The 15498-nt window shown below is 40.7% G+C and overlaps 1 long non-coding RNA gene across 2 annotated transcripts; it reads left to right on the forward strand.

Moving 5' to 3' along the window:
- The first annotated feature begins 2784 nt into the window (after nucleotides 1–2784).
- Nucleotides 2785–15190, forward strand: LOC124989541 (uncharacterized). 2 transcript variants are annotated; one of them, XR_007109577.1, is made up of 3 exons: nucleotides 2785–3019; nucleotides 5962–6114; nucleotides 15112–15190. It is a non-coding gene; the product is annotated as an uncharacterized LOC124989541 (long non-coding RNA). The 2 variants fall into 2 exon arrangements; XR_007109576.1 differs by lacking the exon at nucleotides 15112–15190 and adding an exon at nucleotides 13216–13407.
- Nucleotides 15191–15498: the final 308 nt, after the last annotated feature.

Consider the following 15498-nt stretch of genomic DNA (forward strand, 5'->3'; position numbering starts at 1 on the left):
TTCTTTCATGCACCTATAATCTCCTGAGTACACCTCAACCTGAACTCCCTACGTAGTTTTACAAGCATCGTTCATGTATTTCTCTTTCAGTACATTGTGAGCATGTTGGGGACAGAGGTAGGACTTACCTATTCCTGTATTCCTAGGATCTATCGGAGTACCTGGTGTTTTAGGTCCTCAACAAATGTTTAGTGGGTAAGTGCATGATTTCAAAATAAAATATATATGGCTATTTCTCCTACCAGGGAAGAGGCTACTCAGTGGCTCTGGTGAGATGAAGCCAGTGTGAGCTAAGAACATGCAATGGGAATAGAAAAGAACCACTAAGGAGGTGGAATCAATGGCATTTGATGGTCCATAGGGGGTGGGAGGGAAGAGAGGGAGAGAACTCAAGGGTGGCCCCCAGATTCCAGTGAATCAAAATATATTTTTTTCCAACATATGAATTTTTTTGTGTATTTCTTGCCAATGGAGCATGAACAAACTCCACATTTCTAACTAATTGGCTTTTATTCCTGAGCTATTACATCATCCAAATATAATCTTTGTCTCTAGAACTTGAATGTTTCTATTAATGGGAACCTTGCCATGGTCTTTTAGAGAATGTGCTGGGTCTTGCATTTTGGGCAGAATTATCGGTATAGCCACAGCAAAACCCATGCTTCCTAATGTCAAGTGCATCCCCAGCAGGTGCCTGCTTCTCAGCAACATCTTACAAAAGCATTATGCCACCGAGATTGTTTTTGCCATATTTGGACACAAGACAAGGATGACTCAGGTCAAGTAAAAGAAATCCATAGGAAAGAAGAGATCCATAGCCAAGTTTTCTGACTTCATGTTCTATACTCTTTCCTTCAAATGACATTTGCCTTAGGGGACTAGAGAAGGAAAAGCTGAACAAACAGATTAGCTTCACCTATGTGTTTCTGAGCTTTTTTCCTTTGCTCTTCATTTTTATGGTCTTCTAGATGGCTGAAAAAGAATAAAAACAGTAATGTGAGTCAAGGAAAAGAGTAGAGGGTTCATGATGTTCATTAAGTGAGTTCCAGAGGGAAAAGATTGGTCAGGGAGACATGGACATGGGCATGACGAGATTATGGCAAGATCATGGAGAACAGCAGTACAGGCAAATATAACTGCTTGGTCTCCCTTGTCAAATCTCCTTGGTTTATTCTCTGTTCTCCATAGCATGTATGCTTTTTCATAGCATCGTCTGCCACTATTCTGCTTATCTAAAAGTGATTCATACTTTGCAATTATTACCTCTTTGCTGCATTAGATTATCAACTCCTCTGGAGCAAGGTCCATGCTGTTTTGTCCAATGTTCCATCCCAAGAGCCTAAAAAAACTCCATCAGTAGGAATCACTCAATAAGTATTTGTGGAATGAATAATGCCATTTAAAAAGTCATTCATCCAGTGGAAAATAACTTTTAAGCAATATAGTATAGATAAAAGAAACTAGCTGAGTTTAATGGTTTTATTTACCCACTTTAGTTAAGGAAGCTTGTGTAAAACTAAAACATGAAGAGTCATTTTGCCATTTGTTTTTCTACTTCTAATGCCAGTAATCCTAAAAACATAAAACACAGTCTTGATAAGCCCTGAAAAATATGCAATGCATCATAGGGAGACAATGTTAAATAGGTTATTGCATTATAAAGCATTAATAGGGAACCTTATAAACCACAATTGTATTTTAGTGTTAGAACAATGTTAAATGAGTTTCCCAGAGAATTCTTAAGGTATGTGAGAACTCTCATTTTACTGAAGGAAATCCTAGTCATTAATGCTACATACTTTAACCAAAATTCAGGAGCCAGCAGACAAACTGGAGATAAGATCCTCTTTATTTATAGACAGTAAGCCCTCACCCATTGACCTTCTTCAGTCTCTTATCTCTTGTGTATCTTTTTTTGATACTATGCAGTTTTTATCAAAAAGCTGAAGTTATTTTTATACCTATTTTATCTTCCCTCCTAGACTTTGTGTTAACCATTCTTCTGTCCCAAATTGTATTCATCTTCAAATCTGAAAAGTAGAGAATATCCTTTCATATTAGACTTTAGGTAGACTTTTTGAGTCATAGGATGAATGCGAGTAAATAAAGACATAGATTTCAAGTTCTAAACAGTTCATGTACAGAGTTATTTTAGAGCACCATCAGTGTGTGAGTTGGGGACGGTCTGTGTTCATGTTTTGTAAATATTATCTCATAAACATAAATGACTTAACACAAATCAACTTTCCACTAACCCATCAGTATCTTTTGCCTCTTAGAAATTAATTCTGGTGTGAATTTATGTAGTCTCAAATTTACATTTGGTGGTTTCTACAAATAAGTAAATAAATGTTATTTATAACAATTGTCAAGCTCTCCTTTTTCCTAAATTCTGTTTGTCTTTTAATAAAAATGGTCACACACACACACACACACCCCGGCAAAGTCTTCTAAGAATTCTCTCTTTTCTCTCTTTCCGTTGGAAATATTAAACCCCAGGTATTCATCCTCCATAGTTTTTTCACACACCCATTTTGCCTATATTTTCACTTTTATATTATAATCAGAAGATGAGAGGTTTTATTAATGCAGGAGCAAGAACATACAAGCCAGTATCATTTCTCTCCGACTCCCAACCACCCAGCAGCACTCCTACCCAAATTTCCCCAGACACAGCCATAAACTTGTCTAATCACTTCTCAGTTCCCTCTTCTCAGGTCCTCCCAACATGGAAAGTAGCAGCTTCATTAGAAAAATACCAACCCTGTTTCCATCTGACTTCCCTAGGTCTGATGCAGACAGCTGAGCAACTGCCTCACCGGCTGATTCACCTCACTTACCACCGTCATCGCAATCTAATTTAGAAGTCATGGAACATTTTGTCCATCTGGTCAGAGAGGTGGCTAATATTGTTGGACTTTTTTTCCCACAAAAGTAAATGTTCCATCTCTTTCATTCTGGAATGGAATGTGAAACTTCAGTTTCTGAGAACTGTCACCACCGATGGAGGGAGTTTGTGGTAAGAAATTAAGGTAGAATTGAAGTGCATAGTGATAGCTGTTTGTGCTTGTTTTGTTCTGACGCTGCTTGGAGATTGTGTTGCCTCAGGGTGTGTGTGAATGGAACTCTAAGCATAATTGGGAAATGAGTTCAAAATTCCAGGTAAAGATCTGTTTTTGATTTGACCAGTAATACAGTGGAATGAGGAGGTGGGAGGAAAAGATGGAAGGAAAATACGTTCTCACTGGTACAAGTAACCCTCTGGTTCTTATTAAAGTTACAGAAAAAATTTACCAGCTCTTCTATGTTAAAAGTAGTCTTAGATTTTTAAAATCACTAAAATATTGGATAAATACTACTATAACAATTTCTTTTTTAAATTAAGAGCAAAACCACTTTACCACATCACTCTAGCAAGTCAATTGCTTTGATTTTCCCTGGGTTGAGTACTTGGATCTGTTTTGGTACTTGTTATTAGATAAAACAAATATATGTTTGCATTATATGACTTACTTCTTCCCTCAGTCCTTCTATTTATTTAGGACAAGATAGTTTAAAAGCATCTAAAGGATCCGAAGCCTCATGATAAAATAATACCTATTGAACATCTTCCCCTGGCCCCACTGGCCATGAGTAAGAAAATACGTGCACTGGGAGATAGAAAAATCCTTGCTTTCAGGACTTGACACTTTAATGTCAGAGGCAGAGCAAATGCATGCAAAAATAAACATACGAGTAAAAGCAGATGCTATGCATTCCCATGACACATTCATATTTAAATGAGGGAATGACATAAGCAATGTGAGGGCTGAATTCCATACATCATTCTCAGGTCCAAGTTATTTGCTGAAGATAAACTTAGACATTACTGGGCTTTGTATGCAACTATCACTACAGAGAGCAGACTAATCCAAGAAGAAGGGAACAGAAGCACTTTTCTCTCTATGAAGAGCGAGTCTTTTCCTTTTGATGCTTGAGTTTTTCCTGCTAAGGATGAAAAATCTAGAAAACAAATGGCTTGAAGCCCAATTCAGATGCATCAGAAGACCATAATAGTAGCCATAATAACAACAGCGACTATCATGTACTAAGCCCCAATAGGCACTATGTAGGTATATTTACATATCCAAGGCATCCCTAATCCAAAAATTTGAAATCAAAAAACCCTGAAACTAAAACTAAATTGAAAATTCCACACCTAACCTCTTATGACAGGTCACAGTCAAAACACAGGTGCTGTAAAAACATATATAAAATTACCTCCAGGTATAGAGTATATAAGATACATAAATGAATTTCATACTTAGACTTGGGTCCCATTTCCGATATATCTTATGTGTGTGTGTAAATATTCCAAAATCTCAAAAAAATCCAAAATTTGAAACACTTATGGTTCCCAGAGTTTTGGAAAAGTGACGCTTAACTTATACCATCTCACTCAAACTCCATAACACCCTGAGATAGACATGTCACATAGCCCATTTTATGAAGGAGAAAAACAGAGGACCAGAGGAGTTAAATAAAATGACCAAAGATCACATGCCTACACCATAGATGGCAAGGATTTGAATGGAGATCCTTTCAGCTAAAAAACTCATTGCTTTTCATTACACAACAAGAAGAAGAGAGTTGGTTCTTCCAATTTCCCTGGGATGGACAGTTCCTCTATGGAGGAGAGACAGACCATTTACTCAATGTTCATTGTTATGGTTTAGATAGCAGGTGTCCCCCAAATCTCATGAGTGAGACAATGTAAAAAAGTTTAGAGGTAAATGGGTTATGAGAATCTTAATCCCCATATAGGAATTGACTAGGTGGTAAATGTAGGCAGGTAGGGTATTTCTGGAGAAGGTGGGTCACTGGGGGCATCCCTTTAGGGTTTACATTTTGTCTATGGTGACTCTCTTTCTCTCTCTCTCTCTTTCTCTTTCTCTTCCTGGTGCAATGTTCTGAGCTGCCTTCCTTTGCAATGTTCTTCTGCCATCAAGCTCTGCCTTACCTCAGGCCCAGAGCAATGGAGTCAGCCATTTATAGACTAAGACCTCTGAAATGATAAGCTCCAAAATAACCTTTTCCTCCTCTAGTTGTTCTTGCCTGGTTTTTTGGTCACAGCAATGAAAAAGCTGACTAAAACACTCATGTACAGAGGGGGAGGGAAAGAGAAAGTGGGAGGAGTCAAGGTCAGGAATGATTTCCCAAGGTTGAGTCATTGACACATTCATTTAATCCAGCAGCAGTTTGTACTGAAGGCTCAATAGATGCTGGGTACAGGAGACTCAGTAAAAAAGAGACACATCATGCTGTTCTCAGGGAACTTACAGTCTCACGGGGAGGAGAAGACAGACCAAGAAGACAGTCATGTCAAACAAGGAAACAAACAGGATGCCAACACAGGGAATCATGTGGGTGTAATACCATGGTCACTCTTCCCCTTTCAGTTCTCTAGAGAAAGTGACACGTAAGTTTAGCATGAAAGAATGAAGATGGAGGAGACCAATCAGAGATCAAGTGCTCACAGCAGAGTTTAAGGAATTCTAGTTTCCTGGGAATTGCCAACTGGTCAGACCAACCTTACCCTCATTTCTTTACCTTGACAGAGGTGTCTCTAGACTACCTTATTCTTCAAAGTCTGTGACTTGCCTACCGAACTTGGCTGAGGACTAAGAAGAGTCCTGAGCTTCCAAGGTCCCCACATGGAGGCCCACAGCACAGATGCCCTCTCCCTGGGGCAAGGTCCTGGTGTGATTTCTCAGGGATGTTTCCCTCTGTCAGGAAGCAATGTCTCTCCAAACATATGTTGTTCCTCCTCCTATCATAAACAGAAGGGTAGATTCATCTGTTACCCTCTTTTCTTTAAGAGTATAGCTAACATCTGACATGCATGCTTTCAGTGATTCACACACAGGACTACATTCTAGAGTTATTTATTTATATTTATTTATTTATTTATTTATCTTGCAGTGAGAAGAACTCGCCAAAAAAGTTAAGAGAGGTAAGATTTATTAGAGGGATACACTGCTAGGAAGCAGCAGGGGCATGAAAAAGACATCTGCCCCTGCATTCTGGATTTGCACCTCAGCTACTTTCCACCACTTCCTGCCTCTGTGACCTTGGGTAAGTTGCTTAACAACTCTGCACCTCAATTTAATCCCTTGTAAAATGGTCCCCACTCTTTAGGCTTTCTGGAGACGTTAGACATTAATTCTATATAAAGCATTTAGAGAAATGTGCCAGCGACTTAAAAATATTCATTATTGTTGTCATTTTTATTATTATTATATGCTGCTTACCTTGGTTAGGTGGTGGGCACATCAAGACAAATATATACCTAGTTAAAGGTCCCAAACTAGTGGGAAAGATGGGGTACACCCCATTGTTCCTAACCAGTATGACGAAGCAACAGGGAAGTTGTGTAGGAAACCAGGGAAACCTGGAAGAGGGGCAGCTATTTGTGTCAAAAGGATGAGTTTACTTTTCCAGGTGAAGGAGAGGAAAGGATGACAGGGCATAGAGAAAGTTCCCAGGCGCCCCGGATGCCCTGCGTGAGGGCAGAGGGCTGGAAGGAGCAGAGGAAGCATTGGTCTTGGTGGAGTGGGCGGGAAGGCAGGGTGCAGGGTCATAGGCTGGACGGAGTCCAGTCATCCTGCAACCGAAGGAGAGCCATCTAACCCTGAGCAGCAGAGACTGGGCGTGCTTCTGAGCCTGGAGCTGGGCGTCTGCGGGAAGCAAGGAACAGAGCAAGTCATTAACTTTACAGCAATTCAGCGACTTTGTCTTAAATAAGCTATTATGTCCCAGCCTGGCCCCGGGTTGTCCTCGTCATTTACACCACTGTTTCTCTATGAAAAATAGTACTTTTAATTCCAAACTGCCTACAGGCAAACAAACTTTTGGGAAACAACTTGTTCATAAAATGAAGTTCTCCTGCACTGTATGTAGTCATGAACCTCTGGATTCTAGTTTAAAAAAGAGAAAGGCGGGGGGTGAGAGACCCAAACCATGTTCTCTCAAGGACTGAGAACAAACAAAGCAATGTGGACTTATTCTGAAGAGATCAAAAGGTCATTCAGAAACCTTGTCCTAAAATCTACTTTATTAGATTCATTTTTTATCCTCAAACTGTGGAACTATAGTCCATTCATTGTGAGAGCTGTTCACTCAACATGTAGTGATTGAACCTGGGTGCCAGGCATTACGCTAAGCCCTTTATGCATGTTGTTTGGTCTTTACAACCCTCTAAAGGTGGCATCATCATTCCCCTTTTCAAATGAGAAAAATGAAGCTCAGAGGTTTAGCTAATGTTACATAGTCACCTGGTAGAAGAATCAGAGGTAGGACTCAGATCTGTCCGAGTCTAGAATCAGGCCACTCAATCACCTCCCGGGACACCTCTGTGGACCAATCAACATTTAAACCATTGTTATTTGGTCTTTAGCCTTTAAAAACAAATCTCTTTTAATTGAGCGACCATCTCAGGTAGCAGGTGCATTTAATCTATGTTATTTGTCCAAACTGCTCCCTTCCCATTCACACCAATTTTGTTCAAGTACTCAAACACAATATTTTCTGCATGCTTTTCAAGTGTATCATTTTACATGTTTGAAATCTCACAATACCACTCAGTCATAAGTAAATATTTATATCCATCAGTTATAGATTTATAAACTGAGTTAGAAACACAATGAATAGCAGGTCTTGTGACGTAGCAGAGGTGGGAGGTAACTCAGCAAAACAGCAATGGAGCCCATAAAGGTTCCATAGACTCATGAGTCAACAGGGAGAAATTTCCTACATGCGATGACAACCAGGATTCTGTGACGTCAGGATGCTTGCTTGGCTCCAGAAGAACATTTCTTTGCTTCCCCCTTTTACTACGTGAATCATATTTATGAGTCCTTAGTCTCTTCCTGGGAATCCTTTGGTAACAAATGACAGAATCATGAACAATTTGTTTTCCAAGTCAGAATAACACCCTGTATCCAGTGAGACTAGATTCCACTTAAGGAATTCCATCCAGTACAGTGTTGACGTCAAGACACACAGAGACCCTGCAGAGGGAGTAAGTAGGTGAGGGGTAGATTGAGCCCTTGTGCACTTCCTGAGTCCCTCCTCTGAGGCACAGCCCTTACTAGCCAACCTTGCAGAAGGCCCCAGAAGATGGAGAGCTTACCTGGACGAACTTCCATTGTATCAGTGAAATCACAACAGTATGTCAGTAAAAGGCAAAAAGAAACCACAGATGTGTAAATAAATCAAATTGTCCTCCTGTGGCTTTCTCTATGACATTTTTCTCATGTATTTGAAAGAAATTCAGTGTCCTTGTGTCATATTCCCTAGATAGTTTCAAGCTGATGTTTGATCACAAACTCATTATATATATATATATATATATATATATATATGTATGTATAAACACACACATATTGTATCCATGTGTGTATACACACACACACACACATACACACACACACACACACACACAGACAACATAACATTTGTCATGTGCCATGGTCCTAAGTGCTGTAAAGGTGTTATACCAGTTAAATCTCAGAACTACACACAATGACAAGGAAGGTGTCACCAACTCACCAACTGAGGCAAAGGTGAGTTGCCCAAGGGAACCTGAGGGAGTTGCTGGGAAGAAGCGAGTCAGGGTTTGAGTGTGACTCACTCTTGAACATCGCACTCCAATGATGCAGCTATTGTGAAAAAGACTGTTAAAATCTCTGTTGCAAGGGATGTATGATCTGCTGATTTCAGCTTCCTTATTTGCCTAAATTAAACCACTTTTCTATCCAGTCCGATTGCTCTTCCACGAGCAGCTTCACATGAAGTAGGCAGCAGCAGGGTAATTATCTTCAATATGTAGCTAGAGCTGGTGTCCACAGTCCCACCAAAATAACTCCAATTCTACGTCTTAATTTTTCCTCTTTCTTACCTTTTTTCCCCTAAGAATACCAGAGAGTATGTTCTATATAACTGATCCTCAAACAAGAGCTAAAGAGAGATCATGTTTAAAGAGCAAATGTATTCTAGCAATTATTTACACTAATAATACATGACATCCCATTAGTGCCCAGGGAAAAGCTGACACCCCTGTGGTTTTCTTTATTTCTTGGTTTCTACTTTTGTATATGGCTCTTTCTTCCCCTCACTACTACAGGCTCCTCAGCCTTCTGGAATTTCTGACTCGCATCTGTTCCTTCTCCTTCCCTTCCCCCAGGGTACAAGAGACTGTAAGATTCACAGGCCTCAGAGAGGAGTCAATTTTGCTGCTGCACTGTGTGAGATAAACTATTTTTTATCAAACAAAATCTAAGTAAAAGACAAAGAGGAGAAAAGTGGATAAGAGAGAAGCTTTTAACCCCCTTTTTATAACAACAACAACAAAAAAAAATAGCAGATTTAAAGGAGCAGATACCACCCTTAGAAGGGTTTCACAGATACAGCTCCATCTTTTACCATCTGAGTTCTTGATCTATCTTAGCCTCAGTATCTGCATTTTCAAAATAAAAACAAGAATTTCTAGCTCACCAAGTTGCATTAAATGTGAGTGCTTAGTGCATGGTATTTCTAGAAACACCAACACCTCAAAAAGATAAAATACTCACTAGAAGAAGAGGCTTTGCTCAAAGAAGCTAAGCGAGAGGCTCAGGCTGGGTCCTTTCTGCAGAGAACAAAGAGAGCAGTCTTACTCAGGCAGAGTAGTAAGGTAAATGAGTTCTTTTTTTTTTTTTTTCCTGTATATTTTGTTTATTGGCACATTATAGTTGTCCATAATGGTGGAATTCATTTTTCCATATTCATATACACACACAATATTGCAATATAATTTGGCCACTGTCATTCCTCAGGATTTCCCCTTTCTGTTTCCAGCCTGCCCCGCCAGTCCTTTCCTCTGAGAAAGGGGTGAGAATTCCAGTGACAAGTGCTGGGCTTCCCACAGTCTGTGTCAAATGCTGTCTAGCCTTTGAGTAGAGAATAACTGGTTTTGAGGACATCATATGTAGGCATGTGTCTGGGCAGGACTTTGCTTTCTGGGGAGAAATCTGCTTTTCCCTCAGGGCTAGGAAAGGGAACTTGAAATTGAATCAGATGCCCTCATTTAACAGAAGAGGCGACTACTCCAGAATGCATCCTTATCCAACCCAATTAGTCACTGAGCCAATACCAGCGCTGAGGTTCCTGATTCGTGGCCCCAGGACCTTTCCACCCCACATCACATGCAAGGCCCCGTGAAAAGAAAATGGGGTACTGAGGGGATGGGCGACAATGGGGCCACGGCAGGCTGTGTCCATCTGCTTTTCCTCTTCCACAACAGCAGTTTGCAACGTGAGGCTGAGGGTTAGGCTGGCAGCAAAAGAGAAAACACGAACCTTAAAAAGAGGGTGTGCATGTGACAGCAGGTGCAGGGAAATTAAAGACACCACCGAGCCCACATTATGAACATATAATGATAACGTGGGCGTCTGCTTTATCTCCTCTGTGGAACATTGTGATAAATTATTACTAAAACGACTTGTTAAAGTAGCGATGAAAAGGAGACCTATTTTTATCCGACAAATTTCAGCAAATTAGAGGCAGGGGGTTTTTTTACTTTTCACTCTGGATGTTGAGAATGGGTGAAAAGCAAATGTGTAAATAGTACCTGTGCTTTTCATACATTCATAGAAAGAAATGGAGGTAAGAACAAGTTTGGAACAAAACAAGCATCTCTGAGTAAAATTAACTTGGGAAGAATTGTTCTATACTTAACAACATACCCTCACTTGACTTCAATCCTGGAAGATAAATTTTGCATTTTAATACAAAGGACAGTGCATTTAGTGAGGCTCTTTCTCTATTGAGTAATAGATTTCCTTCCTCAGATCCCTTACTTGAACTCTAATATTATCTAATATTATCTATTTAGGGATAGATTTATTTTATTTAGCGCTTTTATGTGTTTTTAATTTAATTTTTTATTTTCATTATTTTCTTTATTTTTATTTGTTCTTGTTTTTTGTATTTATTTTCAATGTGCTTTGTTTGGTCCACAAAATTTTCTTTTGTTTTTAATGGTCAACATGGAAGAATTAGGAGACTTAATAAATTTCTGATCTTGTCTCTTGGAAGAAACTAGAAAAGTCAGAAAGTTTTAGGCCCACACTCCCAAACAGCACTGAATCTACTGCATCTGCCCCTATAACTCTGTGAGAGCTTTCACATTATCCTGGAGCTTCTCTCCTCCCAAAGCCTTCTTCCCCACCCACCCCATCCCTCTTCATACATGGTCTTTTCCTCCTCTGCCTCAAAACACATTTGAATCTGTTCTAGAGTTGTCCTCTTCCATCCAAGAGAGCATAGTTATATCATCTTTTCCAGCCCTTCTTTACTTGCTGAACTTAAACCTTGACAAAAAAGTCACAGACAGACAGAAGGCACTTTACAGAATAACATGTTACTGAACTTCTAAAACAATGACTTCATCTTTTTTATGGGGTTTGCACCATGTTTAGCGGTTAAATGTTTGGTGTTTGCAGGAGAAAAAGCAACTTGCAAGACCTCTCTCCTTCAACTCTGTATGTCTTCATTTCTACATCTTTCATGAAAAGATATATAACATATTTCACCTAAGAATGTTAAAGTAATTAGCAAGGGTCACTACATTGTTTAGAGACACAATTGATGTCACAAGTTTCACAATTATTATTATGAAAAAGGTGAGGCTTGCCTCTGAGCCATGCACATGGAAGCATTTGATAAATAACAATTGACTGTTGATGATGTTGAGAGAGAGTCACACAATCACTGACCCACAAAGATGGGTGTGGTATCTACCAGAAGAAGAGAGCAAGATTTAATCCATGTTAGCTCTGTTTGCTGTGTCTGGTAGAATCCAAGAAATAGAGACAGCCTTCTTCGAGGTCTATGTTAGCAAATGCTTCAGAATCAGAGTATGTGCTAAGCATGGAAAGTTGAACTTCCTCCCAACAAGTTCTGTACTCTGCTGTCCCCACCCAACCCCAGCTTCTTGGTCCTGAAGCTCTCCTCCAAGTCGCCCAAGACTTCCAGGATGAACAGAAACAGAAACATGGGGCACTTCCTGGTTCTCCAGCTAGGTCTTCCTTCTCTTGAGTCTTCCTCTAAAGGAAACAACCCTTTACGCTTTTGTACCCCAACTATTTGCCATGTTAACAGAGCAGAAGCTCGCTAAGCCCTCAGAGCCTGGGGCTGGGGTAGCATTTTCCTAAGACACCTTGTGTAGGTACCTCCAGAACCATGTTTTACAGGTTTCTACCTGTTCTATGCCCTGGGAAGTTGCCCCTCATTAACTGCAGTCATAAGCTCCCTTGTCAATTACTTCTTGAAGTCTGCTCTCATGGTGGTACCAATGGAAGACCACAGGTAGGAAAAAAGAAAGACCCAGGTATTTACTACCCCAGTTTTCTCCCTGCCAGATTGCTGTGGGTTGGTCACCTGTCACCAAGAAGTGCCTGGGCAGCACTTTCTACATGGCTACTCTGGAAAGCTGAGTTCCAGCACTGGGGGTCACTCTTCCTAGTCCTGGGGTCCTACATGATTCTTTGTGGCTTCCTTAAACCATACCTACACTTGGTAAAGAGTTTCTGTACTGAACTTTTCTTACCAAGCGGGACTGTGGAGTGTCTTTCCTACTCGGAATCACATGTGCATCAACAACATACGTATGGGAGGCTCAGTCAGTGGGATGCTGTTCACTGATCATTTTGTAACCTGGTTAGCTTTATAATGTGGAGCTTTAGGAAGCCCTGTTTTTTGTTTGGAAAATGCAATGTCCTGCAAAAATGTGAGTCTGCATCTATATTTATAAAGTGGTTTGGAAGTTGGTAGGCAAGTATGAATTCATATATTCACTATATAAAAATGACTTTCATCAGGCTAGACATGATCTCATAAGCTGAAATAGAATTTGGAAAGATCAGTGATCCTGAAACTATGAATCAGTCTTGCCTCCTGGAGGATGGGTGCAACTCGAACTTCTGGAAAAGGAGAATTTATTCTAATAATTGGTTAGTAGGCTTGCTGTGATTCCCAGTATCACCTGAGAGCATATTAAAAATGAAACTCAGGCTGGGGTATCATTCAGTGGCAGAGTGCTTGCCTAGCATGTCCTGGATTCCATCCCCAGCACTGCAAATAAAAAAAGAAAATAGGAAAAGAAAAGAAATGCAAATGCTCCTGTTCCACCTACAGGCCTACAGAATCAAAAACTAAGTGGTGGGAGCCCAGCACTCTGTGTTTTAACAATCCTCCAAAGGATTCTGATGTACACTGAAGTTCAGGACCCCTGGACCTGTTGGGTCACTATAATAAGGACAAGCAAGCCATCAGGAGTCTAGGTAAGCATCTGGCATCAGAGGGCTTACCAAACAGTGAAGAATTCAATAGCAGGTGAATTCAGAAACAAAAAGGTTTGTCTTGGAGAGCTCTGTTGGTAGGAAATAGTACCAGGACTCCTGGCAATGGTCAGAGCAGGACGCTAGTCCTTGTGGGGTGTGTGGAGAGCAGTACAATCAAGGCAGTACCCCAATATCCCAAGGGCTGTGGGCTAAGCAGCCATGTGCATTGGAAATAAGAAATGTGGGACCCTTGTGAAGACTTGGACCCTTGTCCATCTGGGTGTCTGAAATAGCTATAAGACCGGTCATTAGAACTAACATTGGGATGAGGACTGAGAAGCATTTTGGGTGACTTAATGTTTGGGAAGTGAGTATTTGACTGGAGTCTTCTAATTCTGTTGTGCCTCAAATTAGGACTGGTCCCAAAAGCCACAATGTAACTATTTTTTCTAGTGACAATCAAAAGTGACTTGGGGGAGAGGGTAAGTACAACAGCAGGGCCTGACTACCAGCTCTCCACACGGTCACAGGCAGGTCCACTGGCTTCCTGATCCAGATCATTATTTTTCGAATTCACTTGTGTACGTAGATATGTGGTTTGTTCAGTCTTCAGCATATGGCAGGGTTGTTTGTGCTCTTAGAAGTTTCCCTGGCTTCTGGTATATTCCTCCCTCGAAAGCCTTGGGAGGGTTGAGTACAGAGGCAGCTGGAAGACAACCTCTCTGCTGACTCCCAGGAAAGCTGAAGATTACTGAAGAGCAGAGGGAGGCTGCGGGCAGAGGCAGTGGGCAGAGCCTGCAGGGGCAACAAGAAGGGAAGGAGAGACCTGCCTCAGGCTGGGAATGTGGCAGAGTCCAGGGACCCACGACATGCTGCCAGAGGTGGCATGACCCCGAGAGGAAGGCCCGAGGCATGCTTAATGACCACTGCACTTCAAATCATTGTAGAGATCTTGAGAGTGCCCCCAATATGGTCAGGAAGCATAGTTCTGGACATCTTTTCTGGGGTGACAGAGTCTCAGATAAACCATAGCTTCCACATGGATAAAACAGTCCCCTGCTAGGAAATCATCATGCAGAGACCCACCCCAGGCCACCTGCTTCAGTCGCAGCTCTGGGGGCCAGGCTCAGATGGCCACGCCACCACAGGTATGTCCAGTGCAGGTAGATTTTAGGGCTCTGCTCAGAAACACTGAAAAGGTGAAGCAAAACATAGAGTGTTGTACTCAGACCCACAGGAAGTTCTTTTATTGAAAATAAGCATAATCAAACTCTAAATACATCATTCTAGTTCTTTGGGTCTTTAGGCCCAGCCACTCACCTCTCAAGGAGCAAAGCTGAGAAAACTTCTTCTGTCAATTCCAGAACCCATAATTTTCTCTCTCCAATCCTTTATTATAAACAAAAGGTTATAAGGAGTGAACATTAAAGTAGGCACATCAGTTTTATAGTCCATACAAATCATTCATCAATGACATAACATCCTAAAGAATAATGGTACTACCACTCCCATGTTATTCATTTTTACTTTAATTTTTTCCTCAGTCAAGTGAGTTGCCACTGTATACTCTAGAAAACATAAGTATTAAGTGGGACAGTATTTGAGTGAGTCATTGCACAACATGCCACTTTGTAGGCTTGGTATGAATTCATACCTCTGTCCACCATGAACACGTGGTATATAATCTAGATACAGTCATTCTCGAGCTCTGCAGTTGTGTCATCTTTGTGTAATGATATTTGTGTTTTAGAAGAGGTCATAGCAACATGGTGATGTCATAGGTGATGTCCACAGGCGTGTCAGGATCCACGGACCTCAGCTTACAAGAGTACAGACACTGATGATCTTCGACAGGAGTGACTTGCAAGAGCCAAAGGACCAGATCTGGCCTGTTGTATGTCCTTGTATGGTCCACAAGCTAATAATAGTTTTGGGTTTTTTTGTTTTTTTTTTTTTACATTTTTTCAATGTTTGGGGGGGAATCCAAAGAAAAACACTCCATGAATAAGTAAATGATACAAAATTAAAATGCCATTGGTCATAAAGTGTGATTGGGACACACATACCCTCTTGATTCCAGAGTTCTTTTTCTATGACTTCTGTCTCACCACAGCTGCAGAGTTGAATAGAGCAACAG

Source organism: Sciurus carolinensis, chromosome 7, assembly GCF_902686445.1.
Source record: "Sciurus carolinensis chromosome 7, mSciCar1.2, whole genome shotgun sequence".
Classification (NCBI taxonomy): Eukaryota; Metazoa; Chordata; class Mammalia; order Rodentia; family Sciuridae; genus Sciurus; species Sciurus carolinensis.